The sequence below is a fragment of the Epinephelus lanceolatus genome, chromosome 9 (genome assembly GCF_041903045.1).
Source record: "Epinephelus lanceolatus isolate andai-2023 chromosome 9, ASM4190304v1, whole genome shotgun sequence".
Classification (NCBI taxonomy): Eukaryota; Metazoa; Chordata; class Actinopteri; order Perciformes; family Serranidae; genus Epinephelus; species Epinephelus lanceolatus.
This window is the reverse complement of record NC_135742.1, coordinates 1,761,765-1,787,439: the sequence shown is the minus strand read 5'-3', so window position 1 is coordinate 1,787,439 and position 25,675 is coordinate 1,761,765. Positions and strand designations below refer to the sequence as shown.

General features: G+C 42.9%; 1 protein-coding gene across 1 annotated transcript in view; it reads left to right on the top strand.

Annotated features, from left to right (window-relative positions):
- The first annotated feature begins 142 nt into the window (after positions 1–142).
- LOC117252650 (dematin-like) overlaps positions 143–25,675 on the top strand; it is a 38,815-nt gene continuing 13,282 nt past the window's right edge. Inside the window, exons 1-2 of the mRNA XM_033619698.2 lie at positions 143–276; positions 24,255–24,320. The gene's annotated coding sequence lies outside the window, so the exon portion shown is untranslated. The remainder of the gene's footprint in view (positions 277–24,254; positions 24,321–25,675) is intronic.

Genomic DNA, 25,675 nt, shown 5'->3' with positions numbered 1-25,675 from the left:
CCAAAATAATAATTTAACAGCTCATTAAATGTAAGTGTCATTACAGCAGCTCCATGTTGCACCGTCATGTTTAACCCCCCCACTGCTGCTGCAGATGGACTGGTCCAAACACACAGAGGCACACTGCTGCTGATATCACACACACAAGCCACTGACACGGACACGCGCGCCCTCTCACGCGCGCTCTCGGACTATATTTGGGGGCGCTCGCGCAGAGAAACAGTTGATGACGGAGCTGCTGGATGTTTCTGAACCAACACCGGTGACAACTAACAGGTAAGGTGTGTGTGTGTGTGTGTGTGTGTGTGTGTGTGTGTGTGTGTGTGTGTGTCACCTGTCTATATTTTTATTATCATTAATAGTCTCCACAATAACTCTCCATGTGGAATATTACAGGGACATCAGCCTGTGTTTATGTGTGTGTGTGAAATAACATGACATCATGTGGAGGATTATTACAGAGATTATATTCAATATGACGATCAGCAGAACTGCGGAGTGAAGTTTGGATTATAATAAACCGGAGCCTACACATCCTGGTGGAGGGTAGATGGGGATGTTTCCAGCGGGGCTTCGGCCCGACTCTATCCCGGCTCTGCTCGACCTTGTCCGGGGGAGCCGGCGCGGTGACACGCCGAGCTGCGGTGCGCCGCAGCGGGGCAGAGAAGCTTCGCCGCCCCCCCTCCCTCCCTCCTGCAGGCGCCTCACTCTCTGCGTGTTTCCTTAAAACATGAACCCAAGCAGTGTTTAATGGTCAGATAATGGAGGTGTAATCAGGTGTCTGAAGTTATGTAAGAGGCTGCCGGGCAGTGAGCACGCCGCGGAGCAGAGGAGGAGAGGAGAGGAGGGAGGGAGGATGGAGGATGGATTAAGAAGGAGAGGATGGTTTTATGTAACAGCCCCCCCCCCCCCATCCAGATTCACAACATCTGCCTCCTCTCTCTCAAATCCTCCCGTGACTGTCCCATAATAATGTCTCTAAATGTTCCTGTAATTTAAGGATGATCATGTGTTTAGTGATGAGTCCACAGTCTGTCTGTGCTGCAGCTGGAGCTACATTTACTCAGGTGCGTCATGTTTGTACTTTACATGAGTATTTCTGCTGTACTTTATACCTCTCATCTCCTCAGAGGGGAGTACTTCTTACTGCACTACATTTACAGTCAGGAACAATATAACACACCTGCCTAATATTTGTACTTTTTATTCTTTAAAGGGAGAGTCCAGATTTTCCTAAACTGAGCTGTGTGAGGTTTTTATCCACAGTCAGTGTGTCACATACAGTAGATGTCAGTTTGGAGAAGCAGACTGGAGTCTGACATGGAGGCTAAGACATGTGCTGCTGTGGACGGGGCAGCAACAAATCATACATCACTATCAGTTTCAGTGTTATTTTGAGAATATTTTCACCTTTCCATCAGACTGCCGGAAGCTTCAGTTCCCATCTCTGCTCTCGTCACAGCCACCAGACTCCATTGAGAAAAACAGTAATTTTAGCTCACTGATCTCAGGAGCTGCTGGTCGACTGCTGCTGCAATCTGTTACTGTGTTTATGTTACTGTGTGACTTTGGTGAATCTGAATGAACCCTATAAAACACCAAAGTCACACAGTAACACAAACACACTAACTGATGGAGGCAGCAGTCGACCAGCAGCTCCTGAGTTCACTGATGTTAAATTACTGGTTTTCTCAATGGAGTCTGGCTGTGAACAGAGAGATATAATGACTTCATTTTCCAGTTGGAAATCAGTCTGACGTTAAAGTGAAGCTGTGAAAACACTCTCAATATATCACACACTGTAACTGATAGTGATTTTATTAGGTGGCTAAAACATATTTTGTTGCCGACCCGTCCACAGCAGGACATTGTTAGCTTCCATGTCAGACTCCAGCCTGCTTCTCCAAACTGACACCTACTGTGTGTTATACACTGACTATAAGTGCCCTATACAACCCCACTGCAAAACATCTGAACCATCCCTTTAATTGCTGATAATAGTTAACATAGTAAAGTAAAGGATCCAGGAGTAGTTCTGACATTATCTTACCCCATCATCATCCTCACTGTGACCTCGTCACATGTCCACGTTTGGTCATGGACTTTCCACGTCCACATATGACGTCCAAGGTACCCTGGGTGTGTTGGTTGTTGACGTTCTGGGACACCGTGTCAACTTCAGCCTGTTACATGCATTGTCTGTTTTCAAAATACACTTCTGTTTTCACAGGAAATTTAACATTTACATACGGTCTCTTTCAAAATAAAAGCTCTATGTCAGTACAACACCACCAACTGATGTTTTTTACCTTCAACAACACACACGTGGTCAGAGGTGGGTAGAGTAGCCAAATATTGTACTCAAGTAAGAGTACTGATACTTTAGAACAATATTACTCAAGTAAAAGTAAAAAGTAGTCATCCAAATAATTACTTGAGTAAGAGTAAAAGAGTATTTGGTGAAAAAACTACTCAAGTACTGAGTAACTGTTGAGTAACGTCTGATTTATTTGTAAAATAAGAACATGAACGTAATCAATCAATCAAAAATAAAAATCTGCAAATTCATGTATTTTAAACGATACCCCTTTAACTAAAACAAAAATAAATTAAATCTTTACAAACATAACGTAAATCAAGGCACAAGAAACACAAATATATTCTTATATATACTGTACATATACATATATATATATATATATATATATATACATATGTATATGTAATTATGTACTCAGAGGTGGGTGGAGTAGCCAAATATTGTACTCAAGTAAGAGTATTGTTGCTTTAAAACAATATAACTCAAGTAAAAGTAAAAAGTATTTTGCATTAAAACTACTCTGAAAAGTACAATTTATCCAAAAAGTTACTCAAGTAAATGTAACTGAGTAAATGTAACTAGTTACTACCCACCTCTGCACGTGGTTACGTTTAGGAAAAAAGAACAGAGTTTGGCTTTACATCTGACAGGAAGTGAACACTGCTCTCCCCAGTGAAAGTCAGTGGTTGTTGTCATATGTGGACGTGGAAAGTTCATGACCAGACATGGACATGTGATGAGGTCACAGGGAGGATGAGTTGCAGAGCCACAAAAAAATGCATGAAGACAACAAAGACAAAAGATGCAGTTAAAAACGAGGCAGAACCACCAAGAAGTCTGAGTGTCTGGCTCCCATGTCGGGAGGTGGTGCGGCCCTTTGCATGTCTGACCCCGGGGCCCATTGTCTCATAATGCACCCGTGATGTCACGTGATATCTACCTCATATTCGTAAACACATCTGTAGCTGTGTTTTAACATGTTAGGTTGGCTGAGCATGTTATAAGTCCAGTTTTACAGTCAAAAATCACGTCAAAGTGATTTTTTAAAAGCTGATTAGCATCCAGCCGCGTTAGCATCATGACTCTGTAGTGTCTGTCTGTCTGTCTGTCTGTCTGTCTGTCTGTCTGTCCGCCATCTGCTGTGGTCCTGACTGAAACAGCTCATCCCCTGCTGGATGTGATGAGCTGTGGTTCATGTTCCCCTCGGGATGAATCCTCTGACTTTTCCTGTAGCGCCATCATCAGGTTGTTTATGACCAAACGCCTGCAGAACTGATGACATTCACATCAGCCTCAGCTAATTAGCAACATGCTAACATGCTAAACCAAGATGGTGCTGATGTCAGTTAGCGCTGTGTGTCTGTGACAGTCTGACACGGTGAGGCTGAAAATGTGTCTGCTCATGTGAGATATAGGATGGCTGTTTTTTTTTGGGTTTTTTTTTTTTGGAGAGGGATGCGAGAGAGGCGTCGCCATGGAAACACTGAACAACAGAGCCTCTGCTGATGGATGTGAACGGCTCAGTTTTAAAAATAGAACTGCTTGGCATCTTTCTGCAGAGAAATGTTGACGGCCTCGTCATTTACCACTCAGCTCCCTGTGAGTGTTTGCTCGAGGTCAAAGGTCAAAGGTCAGCATACACGTCACACTCATGAAGATAATGTGAACTGTAACAGACTAACTGATGACTCTGTGTCCTATTGAAGCTGCTGTAGCTGTGAATAATGGGCTCACAGTCCTGTGGGAGCTAGAAAGAACCTGCTGCTGTGTGTGTGTGTGTGTGTGTGTGTGTGTGTACTTGAACATGATACATAGTGAGGACCAGAAAACGTATTGTAGCAACAGAGTGAGGACTTCTTTGACATTTTGTCCAGTCGTCATCGGCCTGTTTGAAGGCTCAGACTTGGTTCCAGGGTTCATGTTAGGATCAGGTTTAGGTGAAGGTAAAGGTTGGTGTAAGTTGTGATGGTTCAGGTTAGGGACTGGTCTTTACTTATTATTTATTTCGACCCTCCCTGAGTGACTGGAGGAAGATCCATGACCCTCCCTCCACCATAAATGAGTTATTAGATTTTTAAAACTTTGATATTTGAAAGTTAAAAGTTGAAGATGAAATCCTGGAGTTTAAAAAAAGTCTCAGTTTTTCACTCTTGTCGTGTAAATGGTTTGTTTTTGGACTAATTTTAAATGAGACATAGAACAAAGTGATTTTGATGAAATATCACTATTTTAAGATCAGATTTGGTTATGAGTTTGTTTTTTTTCTGAAGGAAGTGTCTGTCACACATGATGTGTCCAAGGGTCGTCAGAAATGTGAAAATCCAAAGATAATTTCTGTTTCTGACTATGATAAGTGGTGTCATTTTGGAAGGCATATTTTCTTTAAAAAAAAAAAATCGCCAAAAAATGATTGACAAAAATAAACATCAAAAATGATCACCTAAATTTGCATGTTTAATTTGAAGATCACCAAAATTTGGAACACGTGTTTTCTTAAAACAGTCATCAAAATGTATCACCAAATTTGCATTTTTTATTAAAAAATCTGCAAAATTTATCAACAAGATTTGGAAAATTGCTCAAATTTGGAAGGCTTGTTTTCTGCCAAAAATTACCACCAAAAAATATCGACAAAATTTGTACATTTACTTTAAAAATTGTCCAAATTTATGACCAAGATTTGGAAAATCAACAAATCAACAAATATTATTGCCAAAAATTATCACCAAAAACTATCCCCTAATTTATCATGTTTAATTAAAAAATCACCAAAATTTGGAAGGCATATTTTCTTAAAAAAGTTGGCACAAATAATCACTATATTGCCAAAATGTACATGTTTTATTTAGAAATGAAATGTCACCAAAATTTGGAGGCCAAGTTTTCTTTTGAAAGAAATTGCCAAGAAGTATCACTAAATTTTGCATGTTTTATCAGAAAATTGGCAAAATAAATCACCGAGATTTTGAAGGCACATTTTCTTTAAAAATCTGCGGTAAAATAGATAAAAAAATACAACCATTTAAATTTGCATGCCCCTGCCTTAAACCAAAATAAAAAACATAAGATCCTCCCTAGTGCTTAAATACATTATTTAACATGCTGCCCCCTATTTGGACCCCCCCCCCCCTCCCCCCACCTCATGAATAACAAACAGTCCCTTAGGGTGAGTGGCCTGGGAATGCATCATGTCAATGAGGGTCCTCACAAGGATAGAAGTACAAGAATATGTGTGTGTGACAGACTGTGCTGCAGTGAAATCTCCTCATACTGAGGATTTTAGTTTCCTCTGAACTCAGTTATTTTTAGCCTCAGTGCACATTCAGACGTGATGTACTGTAAAAATACAACATTTCCCTGTGAAGGAGGAAGAAGAGGAAGAAAAAGAGGAAGGAGGAAGAAGAAGAGGAAGAAGAAGTATATGAACCTTTACTTGAGTAAAATACTGAAACCACACTAACAATACTCAGGTAAATGGACGGACCTGTATTTGTCTTTTCGACCACTCAAAGCTCTTTCACACCACGTGTCACACCTTTTCACACACTCACACAGTGGTGGCCGAGGCTACTGTACGTGGTGCCACCTGCTGCTCAGTAACCATTCACACACACACACACACACACACACACTGATCCATCAGGAGCAGCTCAGAGTTCAGTATTTTGGATGTTTCATGTGAAAATCAGTGTTTTCCTGATGCAGTTTGGCATGGAACAGATAGGCTGCTAACCTAGCACCTGCTAATATATGCTCAGCTCTTTCCTCTGATAACTTCAGATCCAGACGTTCAGGAGGTTTTTGCTCGGAGCTGAATTATCCTCAGAGGTCTCTTCCTCTCCAAAACAAACAGACCAGCTGATTTAAATCGGTAAAACCACTGAAAAACACAGTGTCATGTGAAAAAAAAATCTGTGTTTCCCAGTCTGTTCTGGGCTACTGTAGAAACATGGCGGTGCAACATGGTGATCTCTGTAGACGAGGACCTGCTCCCTGTGGAGATATAAACATGTCATTCTGAGGGAACCAGAACACAACCACTCTGATTTACAGACGATTAAACACTAAAGAAAGACAGATTTATATTACATTTCTGCCAGTATATCCCCCTGAACCCTCCACACTGGACCTTTAAATAAATATTCAAGTAAAACAGTGATAACATGTATTAAATGATATTAATAATAACCCTGTAATAAAAGAAAATATATAATAAGATGTGAAACTATTTGATGGCTGAAGACATTTTCCTGTAAAAACAGAGTCATGTAGTTCAGAGCCCCAGGTGATGTCTCCTCTCCAGCTGCAGGGATGAAACGAGCAGCAAGTGTCTCTCTAAACTCACCTCGACGTTTCAGAACGTTAACCGTTTGAGTTCGGCCCTCGTCTGTGGCGTCCTGTGCTCGCACGGTCCCTGAACGCCTCAGCGCTGCGTGGGCGGTCTCCTCTATTTCTGGACTCATGAGTCATCTTCACTCATGTTACACAATAGAAAGTTTCTCCTCTGAGACTCGACTGCAGCACAAATAGAAAGCAGGAGCAGAGCTCGGTCAGGTCGTGGGTTTGAATCCCTCGTCACAGTTTGGGTCTGTGATGGTTATGTAAAATGTGAATTAAAGCACCTGACAGAAAAATACAATCAATAAAATCACAATATATAATTGTTGCTATAACATATACAAAGGTAACACTGACAGAGATGATGCGTACATGAAGGCAGGTAAAGGTGGGGCAGGACTTTACCTTCTAACAGAGGATTTATACACTGTGATGATGTCACTCTATTACTTCAAGGATGACGTCATATTGTTTCCTTTCCAAGCTTCCTCCTTCTCTCCTTCCTAACCTTCATCTGTCCATCCCTATCATACCATTTCCTTTCTTCTCCAAGCGTAATGATAACAATAGTAATAATATTTCAGTCAGGAACACTTTGGTCAAAGAAAACTTTATTTCCATTTGTGTTATATTTGGTTGTATGGCTCCGTTCTGAGGCCTCTTTGTCTTTCCACGTGGAATTCATTCTGCACTGAATCGACGACGTAGCTACGGTGTAGGCTCTGCATCGACATACAGCCTACGCCTGACGTGCTCCTCCCCAGAGATGTAACTCCACAGTGTCACAGTGACGCAGACCTCCTGTCTGTCTCTGTGAGTGAAACCATTTCCCTCAGTGGAAACAAAGCTTTGATTTACTTTAATTTCACAGATAAGAAACAATAAATTGTGAAGACAATAAAGCCTCCACACACTGTGTGTGATTTATCCTGGCTGAAATATGAGCAGAGCAAATCTCTGCTAGCTGCTAGGCTAATTTATACAATGTAAAATGCCATAGGCTTGTGCTAATAACGTTAGCATGTTGTATTTGTTTGGAAAACGTGTTTAGTATGAGACAGTTGTTTTGTCAGTGAACCTTGTGAGCTGTGATGGAGCTGAATTTTGTAACGTTACCTTTGTTAAATGTTGCTGTTGTCCCTGGTTTTATATGAGGAGAGAAGTCTGCTAGCCACTAGGCTAATTTATACACTGTAAAATGCCATAGGCTTGTGCTAATAATGTTAGCATGTTGTATTTGTGAGGAAAATGTGTCCAGATAAAGACAAGTGTTTGTCTGTGAATGCTGCGAGTTATAGTGAAGCTGATTTGTGTTTGAAATTGTCTCTATTAAGCCATGTTTAATGTGTGTTTAATGTGTGTTTTGAATCAACTAAACTTTACAGCACTTCACAGAAACCCCGCCACTGACACACCATCACACAAGTATAAATGCTCACAACGGCGTAGGGTCTGCTGCACGAGTATAAATCCTGCTTAAAGCAGAGAGAGCAGCATCAGTGACAAACAGAAATGACATTGTTAAGTCAGACACAGCATGAAAAGGAGGAGCTGGGGTGGAGACAGGTTGCAGAGGAAGCAGCAACGGTTTAAATAGGGCGCCCTGAATGAGATGTGCTGAGGAATCATGTGATCTATCAGCTGACTCCCTTCACCAATCAGCTGATCCATCATTTGATTGAGCTTCTTGAGATCAGCTGATGTAGCTGGGATGTGAGCTGAGCTGGACATCGTGTCCTGCCTGATTAATACATTTTATTTATAGGCGCCTTTTAAGACACTCAAAGTCACCTTTCAGGCAAACACAGAGAAAATAACAGCAGATTAAAAAGGCATAAAAAATAGTGTCAGTGGTGGATGTGTGTGGCTGGACGGACGGGAGTCAGACTTATCTGACAGAGATGAGTTTTGAGGCAGGACTTGAACGTGGAGAGAGATGATGTTACGAATGTCTGGTGGAAGGGAGTTCCAGAGGTGGAGCAGAGCTGCTGAAGTGAGGTGCATGAAAGAGGAAGACCTGAGAGTGCAGTTGGGGGTGTGGATGAGTTCAGAGAGGTACAGAGGAGTGGAGTAGACGACCTTACAGGTGAGGAGGAAGACCTTAGGCTGCCCTGTTTGGTCTGGTTCCAAAGGAACTCTGGTGCGGTTGGTTTGTGGTGAGAAGGTGTTCCGACCTGGATGTGAAGCAACTGCAGTCACATGACACATTGTTTGGGTTAAACATGAGCATGTTACAGTCCTGGAGGATTATTAATGTGCACCTCCTCCTGTACTGCCTTAATATGCACATTCAGCACATCCAATGCATCAAAACATTGTTTTCTAGTTGGAGCCGCGCCTCGTTTTCAAACTGTATGCTTTGACTAAAATGAACAATGACAGCAATATAGTCCACGATGAGCAGCGCTAAAATCAACCTGCGTAGTTGTCCCTCCATTGTGACATTAGAAAGTGTCACATTTATCTTGCAAGTGTACTCTTCTTCAACGTTTGCTTTACTTCCTGGATTTTTCCCACATGGAAATTCTGACCAATCAAGAGCAGCTTTCTCACACAAGGCATTTGATCTGGTCCTCTTGTAAATGCTGCTGTGAGAACACGGACCAACTCTAGGCAATTATACAACTTTGGAACAACATGAGTCCCTGATTCAGACCAGAGGAGACCACTCTAGGGCTGACAGCAGCCTGACAGTGTGTTCACACCGGGCGCGAGTAAAATATTCGCCTTGCTCTACTCGCGCGAGTTTGACCGCTGGAATATTTGTTTTTACTTGCGACATTCACGCGAGTCATTCGCGCCAGTAACAGTGTGTTCACACCGCTAGTAAATCAGACAAGTATGCCGGCCGGAAAGCAAGCTACATTGGTTGTGCTAACTGGGGCTAATGCTAGTGCTAACTTTGTTGATAGAAACGTACAGCCGATAGTTGGAATCAATTTTCAAAGCTTACCAGGCAGACCGACCTCCTCACTCACTTTCCTCCACGCCAGGTCCTTCTTGGTCCGAAGCTTATAATTTGGAGACGTAACGTCATAAAGCTCAGGGTGGCCACAAACAGCTATTATTAGCTTGTCGTCCATTTTCCGAACAACGCGGGGCAGTTGTTGACCATTGAGGTCCATCCAGATGTGGCAGAGAAGTGTGTGAAGGCTACCTGCGTTCTCCATAACCCAGACACCTGCAGTGAGGGCGAGCATCCCAGTCGCCGTCGGTGAAGTGGAGCCTGCATTGAATATTAGCACCAAAATAAATATCCATCTGTCTCCGGTGAGTTTTTTGCGTGTGAAAATCAATAAATATTCACTGTATCCGGCAAGTCACATGTCTCCTGAATGAATGTGGTTTACTACAACGGCAGCAGCATGTCGGTGACGTCGGTGACGACAGGAAAATCTCAACGCTGTTAGGCTGCCCCGACACAGCATCAAGCGAATATTTCGCTCGAGTTCAATATTTTGAACTTGTGCGAAGAGGCGAATGACGTAAATTTCGTGTGTTTGCTCCATTCGCGTCGCGCCATTCACGTCGCGCCATTCGCGCCGCCGGCACAAATTCGCATCTATTTGCGTCTTTACATTGACTTTGTATGTAATCTTATCGCGCGAAAAATTCGCCTCACGCCCGGTGTGAACACACTGTGAGAGTCAGCGTGATGTTTAACTGGGAGGCGGTGAAGCTGCTGAAGGACAGGAGTGATGTGATTGGTGGAGGGGGTTCTGGTGATGATGTCAGCAGCAGAGTTCTGGACTAGCTGAAGTTTGTGAATGGACTTGACAGGGGGACCAAAAAGAAGCGAATTACAGTGATCAATATGGGATGTAACCAGGGTGCGAACAAGATGGAGTGTGAGGGACGGGTGAAGGCGGTTAATGCTGTGTAGATGGAAGTAGACAGACTGAGTGACATAACCAATGTGAGCTTGAAATGACTGCTGTCGAGGAGAGGGTGATGCCCAGACTCTTAACCTGCACGGACCGGGGAAACTAAGGAGTTATTGCTATTAGTTGGGAAACGGTCAGTTTTTGTTGAGGTGGATTTGGTGCCGACAGGAAGTGACTCAGTTTTATCACTGTTTGATTTTAGGGAGTTGCAGGAGAAGCAGGATTTGATTTCCTGAGGGCAGTCAGAGAGGAAGGAGGGCACTTCCTCATCCCTTATTTCCTTGCCTATGTCCTACTCTCCTTCCCTAGCTCCTCCACTCCTTCTTTCGTTCCCTCCTGACCCTCAGGTCAGGACCCAGCCCAGCTGTAGGGGACCAGAGGTCAGCCTGCTGCAGGTCTGCAGCTGGTTTCAGACCGGTTTGACGGCTCATGGTGTTTGATAACTGGTGTGCTCCTGCAGCAGACGGAGGCCTCAGCTCTTATCTCTGGGAGCAGCAGGGGGCCGCGGGGGGGCTGAGGGGGGGTTGTTGATGCTGCAGGAATGAGGCCACGGGCTCAGCCATCGGTGCTGCTGCTGCTGCTGGTGTGTGTGTGTGTGTGTGTGTGTGTTGGGTTCAGTGTTGTACTGTGTTGTTTTGGCTGCAGGCGCTCAGGCTGCCGTCCTCTCGCTGTCAGCTCTGTCAGGTGATTTTCTGCTGCAGGAATTTTAAGTTGAGTGTGTTTGCTGATACGACAGAACAAGAGCTTCGTCTCTGATATCAGAACAGGAAGTCTCTCTCGCGCTGACACTGTGAAACGTGCGGCTCTGCAGAGTCTTTATTTCACCACTCTGAGCTGCAGAGGAAACTGTCTGACCTGACTGAGACGTCTCAATAAAACCTGAGCCGTAGAACCAATCACAGCTGATCACAGGTGTGTTCCTGAGTCACAGCTGATCACAGGTGTGTTCCTGAGTCACAGCTGATCACAGGTGTGTTCCTGAGTCACAGCTGATCACGTGATGACAGGTGTGTTCCTGAGTCACAGCTGATCAAGGAAAGGAAAGGCAAGGACAGAGTCAGTATGGATAGGAAAGAAGGCCAGAAGGCGGCAGGGAAGGAAAGAGGGAGCTTGGAAAGGTAAAAAAGGAGTCAGGGAAAGAAAGGTGTGATCTAAGGAAAGATGGAGTATGTCAAGGAAAGAAAGAGACAGGCAAGGAGAGAGGGAGTATGGAAAGGAAAGAAGGAGGCAGGGAAGGGTAGGAGGAGACAGGTATGAAAAGAGGGAGTATGTCAAGGCAGGAAGGAGACAAGGACTAAAATTGAGAGACAGGGAAGAAGGAGTAAGTATATCAAGGACAGAAGGAGACAGGCAAGGAGAGAAGGAGTATCTCAGGGAAAGAAGGAGACAAGGAAGAGATGAGGGAGTATGTTAAGGACAGAAGGAGTGAAAGAAGGAAAGAAAGAGTACGGCTAGGAAAGAAGGAGGGAGTGAAGGAAAGAGGCAGTATGTCAAGGAAGAAGGGAGGCAGGAAAGGAAAAAGAAAGTATGTAAAGAAGAGAAGGAGTGAAAAAAGGAAAGAAGGAGTATGGCTAGGAAAGAAGGAGGTAAGGACAGAGAGGACATTAAGAAAGGAAAGGCTAATTAGGTCAAGGAAGGAATGAGACAGGGAAAGAAAGAGTTGGTATGGCTATGGAAAGGAAAGAAGGAGTGAGGGATGGAAAAAGGAGACAGGGGAGGAAGGTAGGAGACAGGAGAGGAAAGAGTAAGTATGTCAAGTAAAGAAAGAGTCAGGGAAGGAAAGAAGGAGGCAGGGAAGGAAAGGAGACAGGGTAGGAGCTATGGATGTTTTGAAGTCTGACCTCAGGTCTGTTTTTACCTCGTCGCAGCCGACCACCAAAACAAACATGGCGTCCACGTAACGGCACAACGATCCAGCTGATTCCAGTCCAGGTGATGTCACATGACCCACATCACCTGTTCGTTTCTGTTGTCATGGCGACGGCATCACATCAAACCAGTGATCTCAGTTTACATTTATGAGCTTTCATCAATTTAGCATTTCATACTGGAGCTGTTGTCATGACAACAGAGAGATATGATGTAACTGCTGGTGATAATGAAACAACAGGTGGGAGGAGGAGGAAGGATGGGAGGGAGAGAGGAAAGGAAATGAGGGAGTGTGGGAACAAGGGAGGCACTGGGAAGGAAAGGAGGCGACAGGAAAGACAATAATGAGATAGGGAAGGAAAGGAGGATTAAGGAGAGGACAGGAGTAGGTAGGGAAGGAAAAGATGAGGTAGGAAAGGAGGAGATTTGGAAGAAAATGATATAGGGAAGGAAAAGATGGAAGGAGGAAGACAAGGGAATGAGGGAGTATGGAAAGGAAAGGAGGAGGTAAGAAGGGGGAGTAGTAGCTAAAGTAGGGAAGGAAATGAGAGAAAAGAAAGGAAAGGACAGGGTAGTAATAAGGACGGAGGATGTTAGGAAGGAAAAGAGGAGGTAGAGAAGTCAGGGAGGAGATGAGGATTTTGAAGGAAGGAAATAAGGAGGTAAAAAAGGAGACGTGTGGAGAGTGTGTGTCTAGTTGAGCTTCTGTCAATCAGAACTTCACCAAAACAAGCTGTGATGTCGTCTGTGACGGCCAATGACTGCAGCCGTTACCTTAACGACGACAGTCTGGGTGTGGTCACGTCTCTGTGAGCCGAGATAACACACACACACACACACACACACACACACGCAGCCTGCTGTAACTGTTGTGTCTTGTGATTTTTTGTATCTGAGTCAGAAGGAAACTGAGCTGAGCTGAAGGTTACAGACAAGAAACATGACGTCTGAGATCTGATCAATACTTTACTGATCGATCTCATTGATTTATTTCTTTGAGCCTCCTCAGCAGAGTGTGTCAGCTCATGAACCTTCAGTGTTTGGATGAAAAATGAGTGAAGAGTTCATGAAGTTTGTCCTGAATGTGGAGAGAACGTGTAGCATGCTAGGTTATTACCCTGTGACGTCAGCGTCAGCAGCCACTGTCAGACCTGTTTATCCGGCCCAGTTCTGGGGCATCATTCATCCCAAGTCTCTGCCGAGTCAAGCAACTTGACGTGGCCTGGGGCATCATTCATCCCAAGTTTCAGCGGAGTTGGGCCCAACTTGTTTCTTCTAGTATACCGAATTTGGGCCAAAGCTGGGCCACGTAATATTTGATAATGGCCAGGTGCTGGCGGTGTTGGCAGCCGGAGTCAAGCAAGTTCATTTGGCCCTATTCAATTCTCAGTCGAGTTGGGCAACCGTATGCGGCCCGACTTGTTTCTTCTAGCATGCTGAATATTGGGCCAAAGCTGGGCCAGGTAATATTTGATGACGGCCCAGTGTTGGCAGCTGGAATCAGGTCATTAATATTATATTATATTACCTTATTATGGGGCATCATTTATACCGAGTCTCGACTGAGTTTGGCAACCGTGATGTGGCCCGACTTGTGTCTTCTAGCATGCTAAATTTGGGCCGATTCTGAGCCAGGTAATATTTACTACTGGGCCAGTGTTGGCAGCCAGGATCAGGCCATCATCATTATTATTATTATTATTATTATTATTATTACATCATTTGGCTTAATTCTGGAGCATCATTCATCCTGAGTTTCAGCTGAGTTGGGCAACCAGACACAGCCTGACTTGTTTCTTTTGGTTTGCCCATTTAGGGCTGATACCGGACCAGTTAATTTTTGATAACAGCCCAGTGAGACATCATTTATCCTAAGTCAGGCTGCCAGATGTGGCCCGACTTGTCTCTTCTAGCGTGCTGAGTTTGTGCCAATGCTGGTCCAGGGAATGTCTAATAACCGCCCAGTGATGGCAGCTGACTCAGGCCATTATTATACATTATTTGACCTGATCCTGGGGCATCATTCATCCTGAGTCTCAGCTGGGCAACCAGACACAGCCCAAGTTTGGGCCAACGCTGGGTCAGGTCATGTTTGCTACCTGTGTAACATGCTAGTGTTAGCTAATGCTTTATATTACAGGTGTGTGATGTCATAATAATGTCCAGTACTTCAGTGATGGAAAGTTACTGTATTGAACTCCAGTTTTGAGGTACTTGTGCTCATCGAGTATTTCACTTTAATCAGGATTTTAAACGCAGGACTTTAATTTGTATTGACGTGTGTTTACATTAATGTATTTGTACTTTTAGTTAAGGATCTGAATACTTCGCTCTTCACCTGTTTTGTCGTCTTACTCTGACATTAGAAAAAGTGAAAATGCAGCACATTTGAAGTTGATGTTTGAAGGGACAGAATAATGAGAATAATCAGTGAGAGCTGTGAACGTGAAGCTGTGACTCAGCAGTTTTCTGACCCACTTACAGCTTCAGGCATCAACATGTTTTACATTTTACTGCATCACGACTCGACTAAAACTCTCTGATGACACAAACAGCCTGAAACCTCGGCAGGACGAACAATCAGAGGACTTTCTGCAGCTTTGAACCTCCAGATGGAAACTGGAGGGAAGTTTCACATTTGTAGCTGCAGATAAATCTGCTGAAAACTGAGCCGCAGAGCTGATCTGAAAACTGTCAAAACACACAGTTAACTGTGAAACAGGCTAATGTAGCATTAGCTGGCTGATGTTACTCTTAGAATTGTCTCCATTGTCTCTCCAGATCATGGATCATATTTTAAAGAATATCCCGACTCTTTCTGTAACAACACTACAAGCAGCAGTTTCTGTTTTGTTAACAGCTGAAGCAAACTGAAAGGTTTCATTGGTTGTGTTTTTCTGTGTTTTGAGCTCTCAGGGCCACCGTATTCGTGAACACTCAGATATTTGGGTTTAAAGAATCATCTACTGAACAGAAAACAACAATGAACGTCATCCCAGTGCTTATTTTTGCATAAAAACTTGATAGAAAATTAAAGATAACTCAACAAAAAATTGAAAAAAATAGTGTAGACTTTCAGCCCAAGATTCTGAACACTCAGATGTCAAACAGTCCATGAATGCACCACCAAGGCATTAAACGTTTCAGTCTAGTTTCACTCCCAACTTGTCAAATACCAACGCTTAGAAGGTGGCCCTCAGATACAGACACACAGAGGGACCCTTTAGTGGTATTACAGTCTGACTCATCAGATGTAGACTGTGACTATGAACCTGCCACTGGGCCACTGATTTCATCTGTCATTATCCCTTCCTTCCACTATCTGCGTGTTACCATTTCCAAATCCCCCTCACTACAGGAAACAACGTTTGCACTAACAACCTCCACGCTGAAAATGACAAGTTCTGACAAAGATCTGGATCCTGCAGTGAGACATGTCTGCTTTGCTGTTTCTGTGAGTTGTTGTTAAGATCTACAATGACTGAAACCATTTGTGAAGGCAGCTCAGAAAAGCCCAGACTCTGTCCCGCAGGACCCTCATGCCTGAAGTTGATCTGTTTGAGTCCGGTCTCACTCTGAAGTTGTCGAAATCCGGCGCTTGGGCAGTGACTTTAAGTGTCAGAAATACACAACAAAAGGGGTCCTTCAACGTTGGCGTGATACACGTCTGGTTGCCATTATAGTTCAACTGCGTCTGGCAGCGTCAGGGGGAAACATGGTGGGACAAGGATGAAATTTAAGGCAGCGAAAGTTTGACTAGGGCGGGTGGAAGTGGTGGTGGATGAGTCCAGCAAACACCGACTTTCACCCTAGAGAGCAGTGTTTGTGTCCCGTAAGATTGTAAAGCCAAACCCTGTTCTGTTTTCCTAAACCCAACCATGTGTTCCTTTTATTTTGAAAGAGACTGTATCAAACTGTACATTTCCTGTGAAAACAGAAGTGTATTTTGAAAACAGACAATGCATGTAACAGGCTGAAGTTGACACAGCGTCCCAGAACGTCAACAACCAACACACCCAGGGTACCTTGGACGTCATATGTGGACGTGGAAAGTCCATGACCAAACGTGGACATGTGACGAGGTCGGTATCACGCCACCATAAAAGGATGGCTTTTTTTGTCAGTGTCTGATGCCACAAGTCACTGACCAGGCGTGAGTGAGTGAGTAAACGACTTCAGAGTGAGACGAGGTTGACAAACCAGGGGTTTTGGTTTAAACCCATCTATGTGCTTTTGTTGCCTTTTTTTAACCTGAGGTTTAAGTTTATTTTGAAAGAGACTGTACATTTCCTGTGAGAACAGAAGTTTACTTTCAAAAGAGGCGAGGAATGTAACAAGCCTAAATCGGCAGAGTGTGTAACAGCTGGTGAACCAGGTGAGAGTGGACTCAAACATACATAATAACTCAGGCTTACTGGTCAATGGTGGTTCGGTACAGAGAAGGACAATCAGTGGAGGCAAACAAATCCAACAGGGATGAGTCAGAGTCAATCTACAGGCTAAATCCAAAACAACAAGCAAAGGACACTGGGAAACAAAAGACTGGAACATTAGACGCACAAAGAGCTGAGACCAACTGGCACTGAGAGAGAACAAGACACACACTGAATACTGTGGTGAGGGAAGGATAACGAGACGCAGGTGAGGCTGATCAGGGCGCCACAGACAATCAGACACAGGTGAGGTCATCAACAGAGAGGGAAAACACACAGGGGCAGGAAGTGAAGTGATCTGAAACGAGAGGAGATGTGAGTTTCAAAGTAAAACAGGAAACAACATGACACAGTGTCCCTGAACATCTACAACTGATGCTGGAGGGGACCTCGTCTGTCAGGAGGAAGAACATGTCCAAAGTTTAGACGGAATTTGTTGGGTCGTTTGTACACTGAGTTAAAGTGTGTGTGTGTGTGTGTGTGTGTGTGTGTGTGTGTGTGTGTGTGTGTGTGTGTGTGAGTTGTAAATCTAAAACGTCTGCTGGTTCTCAGGACCTCAGTGGGTGTTTCCTGTGTAGAGATGCAGTGACCGATACTAACGACCTCCTCACTGATATAAACCAGAGAATTTATGTTTCCAACACAAAGACAGAAGAAGACAGACGACCAGTTAGCGTCTCTCTGCTGAGCGGCAGCGGAGGAATCTAACTGAGTACATTTACTCAAGTACTGCACCTCAGTACTTATCTGAGGCACCTGTACTGTACTCGAGTATTTCCATTTTCTGCCACTGTCTCCTTCGGAAGTGTTTGGCAGGTGAATCAGTTCCACCTGACCTTTATCTCTTCATGCTGGGTATATTATTTATTATATTATTTCAATTCCTGCTTTTGTTTGAGAATTGTCACCAAATTGCAAAACACCAAACACCTGATATTTAGCAGGCGCTGATGTTGCTTGTTGAGTGTCGACCCTCACGACTTTGTTTCTGTAGCTTGTTGACTTGTTGAAGTTTTAATTTTGGCAATTTTATAAATTTACAGAAAGTTTTGTTCACTCTGGTGCTGTCACGATACTGAAGTGTATGACTTTGATAAAATACTGACACCACAAGGAAAAGGACATAGAATGTGTGTTTTTGAATTCAAGAGAAATAACCGTACTAATGAACCTTCATTAATATAGGCCTATATTTTATCTCCAAGTGCACGTCACACACTGAGCGAGCCGCCTGTTAATGACGCTGTGGGCTAATGGGCATGTAGCTACTTCCATGTTTCACATGATACGTCATGTTTGTAGTCGACCAATGAAGATGAGTTTACATATCACCTTGGGTTCGTCCTTCACCTTCTCAAAATGATCCCACACTTTGGATTTCCTGCCCGACATGTTATTAACTAGCCTGTGGAATAACCGCAGGTACCAGCCCTGGAGATTAACCTGACTCCTGTCTGACTGCTGAGCGTGGACACTTCCTGTGTCTGTCCTTTCAAAGTAAAGTCACACATGCTCCAGTCATATAGGTTTGGATTTATTCTGACAAGGTGCAGCTCCTCATAGAGTTTCATGTTTGTTTGTTGTTTCTGCAACTGAGCGACCAGTGAAATCTTGCTGACTAATGACCTGTCTAGTCGACTGTTCGGGGGGGCAGCCCTGGAAGAAACAGCATCTATGTAGAAAATCAGTATTTAAACTCTGAAATATCAGAATCAATATGTATTGATAAACTGATACTAATCTGGTATCAAAACGTTCTAACAATCTGCACAGACAGATAAAATCTAAAATATCTGTTTGGGTGTTTCTGCCGTTTCTCGTCTTCAGTTTGTCTCCATCTTGTTTTTTATCCACAGAAACGGTTTGTGTTATCAGTCAGGAGTGTGACTCACACTTTCACTATCACTTTCTCCTCCTACACACCAGCAGCCGCTCAACGAGTGCTGTCACTCTGCTGCTGAAAGGAACTCTGGGAAATGTAGGAATCATCACTGTGTCAGCAGAAACCTAAAGCTGTCATCACGTCTGTGGGGCAGGATGAACCTGAGTTTGATATAACCTGGGGGGCGTGGCAACCAGGTGGGGTTTACCTGAGACTGTGACCCCTGCTCTGTGTGTGTGTGTGTTTGTGTGTGTGTGTGAGTTGTGTTAGAAACAATGTGACAAACACACACACTCAGCGTCGGGGTGGTCTGATGGTGGGAGGTCTATTTTAGTGCAGCATCTCTCTCTTTGTCTCTCCCACATTTCTGCCAGCTGATTGGACAGCTGGGTGTGGTAACCTAGCAACCTTCAGATATCTCCCAGCATTCCACTGAGTTATCGCCCCGTCCCAGCAGACTCACAGATCTGCTGAGCGAGAGCCTGAACACACAGCGGTCAACAGATTTAAAGACATCCGTCACAGTGTACGGAGGCGGAGGCGAAGGATTCAGGAGCGCTCACAGTTTATGATCACACGGAAAACGACACAGAAAGAGACGTTCACCTGGTTTCAAAGTAACTCCTGACAGCCAATCAGAATTCATCACAGAGCCGTTTAAAGTATCATCACTGCTGCTGTGAATCAGATTGGAGTATTTTAAGAGGCAGTCAGCAGAGTCGGGTCGGTCCCGCTGTGATCAACACCAGCTTTGGGCCGTAATCGTCCTCCAGACGTTTCTCATGTCAGCTCATATTTCAGACTGAGAATCAGCTGCCTCGACTGGATCATATTCTCTGTGTAGTCTGATAATCAGACTGAGGTGTCTCTTTAAGCCTCAGTGTGACCTCACAAAACATGTTTTGTCCATAACTCAAGATTTCATTCACTAATTTTGACCAAACTTGACACAAATGTCTAACAGGATGAAATAATGAAGGTCAAAAGGTCAAATGTCAGCTTGACTGTGACATCATCATGTTTCACGTCATATCTCAGGAACAGAAGGGGAGACATTTGGTCAGATGCTGAATTAATGAACTGAATTTTCGTAGAACGCCATTCTGAGGGACTCTTTCTAGCTGCTATAGACGGCTCTAGGAATGAGTCCTAAAACCCAGAGATGAGTCGGTAAAGTAAAGTTTCCAGCTCCCAGATTTACTTGTGCGGTTTGTGACCCACTGAATATGCACAGCTGTGTTTCTCGTGCTGGCCCCGCACGTCTCGTAGACTTTATATTGAGATGACATCACAGATTTTTAAATCACTTTTCTCAGTTTGAGGGAAGGCTTTATTTATATAAAACCTCCATGGATCAAAAACATCAGAACGGATCCTGTTTGCAGTTGGAGCTGTCCTGTTAACTATTTCACAGACGACTCTTTCATGATGCTGATCTACAGGGGAAATGATTTTAGGGTCGCACGGGGATTTTACTACGACTAGTGTAGTTTAGATTTATTTAATGTTGTTATATTTTATTCTAGTTTAGTTTAGTTAAAATTAGTTTAATTTAAATTTATATAATGTCATTTTATTTTATTCTGTTTTATTTCATTTTAGTTTAGTTTTATTTTATTTTTTATCTGCTCACACGTAAAGATGCATAAAATCTAAAAAGTAAAAAGGAAAAAATTAGAAAGGTGTCAGGAGAGGTCATACGTACAATTGGGGCGGCAGTAGTTCAGTCCATAGGGACTTGGGTTGGGAACCGGGGGGTCGCCTGTTCAAGTCCCCGTCTGGACCAAAATATGGAGCGTGCTCCATAGCTGGAGAGGTGTCAGTTCACCTCCTGGGCAGTTGGAGGCTGCCAAGGTGCTCTTGAGCAAGGCACCGACTCGCTCTGACACTTCTCCACTTAGTGCATGAATAGGTCCTGTTTGTGCATGTGTGTGTGTGTTTGGAGAAACAGACAATGACAAAAAAATGAGAGAAAAGTGGACAAAAAAACTAAACTACCATTAAACAGAAAAGATAAAATAATACACAAAAGACAAATAACAATAAACACGCTGAGCAGTCAGTAAAAAATACTCAACTAATAACCAACACACACACACACAGAACACAGTGCAGAGAAAAAGAGAAATAAACAAGCTCAGAGACGTGTCTGTCGTTTCCTCGTCAGTGAACAGGACGAGTTCATGTGGTCAGCTGACTCGTTCACAGTGAACGTTGCTCAGCTTCATGTTGACTTTTTGGTCAGATTTCAGATCAAACTCCTGAAGCGTCGACTTCCCAGAAATAAAAACAGATAATCTGAAAATAGACGCAGAGCAAACAGGAGGACGACTCTGTTCAGAGGTCCATTCAGATTTCTGCTGATCCTGTTTGTCCGCCCTGACACCTGAACTGAGCTGCACTGAGCTCACCTGTCTGTCTGACACTTTATTCTGAAAGGGTCAGAGGCTGTTTCCTGTGCTCTGTGTGTCAGACATGTGAACAGTCTGCTCTGCTGATGTGAAGAGTCGGCGCTGCAGAGAGAAACTGTGAAGACGTGAGTCGACCTTTTTCTGATACCCGATGCCTCCAGTTTATCGATCAGATTATTGATCAGCAGGAGCCATTAGGTTGTAATTGATCTGTCTCCAGAGACGGACTGAGGTCTGCTTCTCCTCTGGAATCTGCTGCTGAAGGGAGAAGAAATGTTGGCACTCTACATTTCTGCACAAATTATTTACATTTTATATATTTAATGTCAATGTTTGCAAAGTGACGTAGTGTATGACTGACTGTGTCATCAGGAGGTGGAGAGGATGGAGTGACATTAAAGCCCCGTCTCCACCACACACTTTCAGTCCAGCACCTTTGGGACCAGCAGTAAGCCTTCAGACATGGTACCTAGACCCTCGGTGTGTTCAGACAGTCCTCTTAAATGTGGGCGGGGTTGTTGTCACTCACTGCTCCGTCCAGCACTCACTGTATTTCCTCATCAGCGGTGACACAGATGGAAGTCTGCACCTGGTTTATCGTCCACAGAACGAGGCTGCACGCCCACATTTTCACAACAAAATAGAACAGGCTGCAGTGAGAGTCTCTCTCCATGGGATATTTAAAAATAGCAGCTTTGTGCATTTAGTCCTTCTCAGGCAAGCTCAGGGGTTTAGTGTTGCTGTAGCCCACAGGAAGTGAGGATTAGAATATATGACCTTCACATAATCCGCTCCAAATTCATCTATATTTTTAAAGTCATTACCAAAAGTGTGTGTCATATAAAAACTAAAGTGATGGTCAAAGTTGTCACAGTGAAATTTAAGGTGTGCTGATGGATTCACGTCATCAACTCATGCATTGAGTAACATTACAAGTTAACGTTCCACCTTAAAAGTTGCCGGCAGTCGGCCCAGTGAATGAAGTTATTTTTTCTCTTTCATTTTATAGTTGTAGTTTACTGATGTATGAACAGAGGTTACATAAAACCAGAGTGAGTGTCCTCTACTGACCAATCAGACTGCAGGGTTTCTAGCTCCACCTTTTAGTACCAGATCTGTGTGCTAGGTACCCCAACAGAGGGGGGACCAAACATGGAGACGCTAAGGAACGCTTCTGTTGGGACCATCCACAACTTTTACTGTGGAGACGGGGCTTATATTTACTCTGTTCCAGGTAAATGTTCTGCGTTGAAAATTGAACTTCAACACACCAAAGTATTGGCAACAAAAGGTGCTTAAAATGTTCGAGGGACTCAGTCTCCTCATGAACTGTCTCAGCTCCACCAAAGAGACATTTCTCCTCTAAACTGCTCAGATATTTTATTTTAATCATTATTAGAAGTTTAAACAGGAAACAAAGAACAAGTTTTTATATTTTTACTTAAGGATGCAGAACTTTGACACAGTTGTAGTGTGAGTTAGATCTTCTTCATCAGTGTTCAGAATACAGAGGAGCCTCGTACGAAGCCTGGAAGTGTCCTTCTGTTTCCAGAGTGACCACAGCTCCCAGTCCGACTGAAACAGTCAGCCAGTTCACCACATATCAAACTATTAATTATTCAGTGACATCAGACACCAGCAGAGATCAATACAGGAGCGTTTAGAGACAGTCTGACTGAAATCTGATGGTCTGTCCACAGAAATATGAAAAGACACGCAAAAAAAAACTCTGAGATCAGCTTCACTCTACAGCTCCAACATTTCTGATTATATTTATTAATATAAGAGAAAATAACAGAACATATATATAAATTAAAACCAGTTAATGATAAATAGAACAGAGGGTGTTTGAGTCAGAGCGCAGCAGCTGAACACACAATATAAAGATCTGTCTACAAACACTTCAACTATTGTGAAGAGTGATGTTTCCAATAATAAATTAATAATAAATTAATTTTCATGAGTTTAAATTGAACTTTTCTTTCAAGAAAAATAGAGTTTTGCTGTTGTGGAAATCACAAACCTCCTGCAGCTGAGGAGTGTTGCTGCAGTGTTCAAAATAATATAATAGAACAGAATAAAAATAACAAATATATATGTACAGTTATTTGCATCATGTGTTAAATAACATTAATCTTCAGTATACTCATTTATTCTCACCATCATATGTACATATATATATATATATATATATATATATATATATATATATATATATATATGTTTAATTTCTTTACAAAAGAAGATGAAGACAAAAGAACTCAACTCAAATTTAGTATACCTAGTTTTCTTTAAATACTGTTAAATATTATTTATGGTAGTTTAACCATGTGTTATTATTTTTCATAATTACTGTCTTCTGTGTATCCAGCCTGTCAGTGGGTGTTTTGTTTTTTTCCCAGAGTTTATTTATTTATTTTTATTGGTTGGTTGTTTTTTGTTGTTGTTGTTGTTTTAAATTTATTTTTGTTTGTTTTTTGTGTATTCCTTTTGGCTGGGTTGTTCTGGGGGGTTTATTTTAGTTTTGTAATTTTATTTGTTTAGTTTATTTGGCTGAGTGTTTGGTTGTTTTTTTTAAATTTATCTGTCTATTTGGTTTTTTTTGTTTGTTTTGGTTTATTTTTATCTTAATTTTTATCTTTTATTTTTTTTAATTTTAGTTATTTAATTATTTTGGTTGGGTATTTTTTAGTTTTTTTTTTTTATGTGAGAATAAATTTAGAAATTAAGCTTTTATAAAAGTATTTTTCTAAATTCCACAGTGTGTGCTGTGATGTGTGTTTCATTAACAGTTTGTTTCCTGCCTTATTATGTTGTTTTTCATTGTGTTTGCCTTCATGTTGTTTGTTTACATGTAGACTCAGTGCTTTGTTATTTAGTCTGAAAATTATTGTTTATTTTATTATTCTAATTGATTTATCTTATTTTTTATTTACCTGTTGTGCAGATGAAATCACAGATTTATTTTAAAGTTTATTATTTTTATTATGACTTTTTTTGTTCTTATGTTTTGTTTAAATTTTCTTTAGTTCCTGACGACTCGTTAAAATCAGTGAATTTATCCTCTGATTAAATGTAAATAATGTTAATAACTGTTTGTCTCTGTTTGTGTTTCAGGTATTGATCGGGCTGCAGAGCCCTGAAGACAAACACATACAGACATGATCCCCTATTCTCCCTGAGGTACACACACACACACACACACACACACTGTATGTCATTGTGAGTGTGTGTTTCAGGGTGTTCCCCATCACTGACCGCATGTTACCCAGACTGCCATGTGTGTGTGTGTGTGTGTGTGTGTTGGACAAAGCTGTGGACTCTGGAATGATCTCTTTGTGTTTGTCCGTCACTTCACACAATGCAGCGCTGTCAGCGCAGCAGCTGCAGCAGAGCCGTTTATACTGAGAGTCGAGTCAACGGTCTGAGGTTCACATCAGTCACACCATAAACACGCCGTCAGTTATTCTGCATTCACACGACGAGCGGCGCCTCAACAGGCTACAGGTCATTTTCACTGACAGAGTGATGTCTGACACTTGTTGCTTCTGACACGTATGACGCAGTGCAAACAAAAGTTGAGCTGGCCTCAAGTTTTTCCAGCGTTCCAATGACGCAGCGAAGCATCAACCAATCATGTGTTCTTGTTTCCAGCTGTGGTCCTGTGTCATTTAGCTTTTGTTAGCTGACATTATGGTAGTATACAACGATACAACGGGGCGGTGAAATGTGACGTTAGAATGGGACTCAGATACTGACGGACTGTAGAGATACTTTTTTGACCAAATAAAAACTTGACGTTAAGTCGAGGTGCTTCATGACAGGTAGCAGAAACACACAAGCCTGTGACCACGACGTCAACAAGCGCTTGAGCAACTCTTCAACAGTGACTCGTCATCAGCGTGGCTTGTTATGCTGTTGCATCATCGCTCGTCAACCTGGTCTCACTCCAAAGTTGTCGAATACTAATGCGTGGGCAGTGACTTCCAGCGTCAGACACCGGTGAACAAAGCCGCCCTTTCATGTCAGCATGATATGCAGCCAGTCACCACTATTGTGTAATGGTGCCAGGTCCCGGGGAAACATGGCGGGACATCAATCAAAGTTGAGGCGACAAAAGTGTGAGTAGGGCGGGCAGGACACGAGGTGGATGGGTCCAACAACCGCCGACTTTCATCAGAGAGGCCGGTGTTCACTTCCTGTAAGACTGTAAAGCCAAACCCTGTTCTTTGTCCTAAACCCAACCACGTGTGTGTGTTGACTAAACGTAACCACGTGTGTGTGTGTTGGCTAAACGTAACCGTGTGTGTGTTGGCTAAACATAACCACTTGTGTGTGTTGGCTAAACATAACCATGTGTGTGTGTTGGCTAAACGTAACCATGTGTGTGTGTTGGCTAAACGTAACCACGTGTGTGTGTGTTGGCTAAACGTAACCACGTGTGTGTGTTGGCTAAACGTAACCACGTGTGTGTGTGTTGGCTAAACGTAACCACGTGTGTGTGTTGGCTAAACGTAACCACGTGTGTGTGTGTTGGC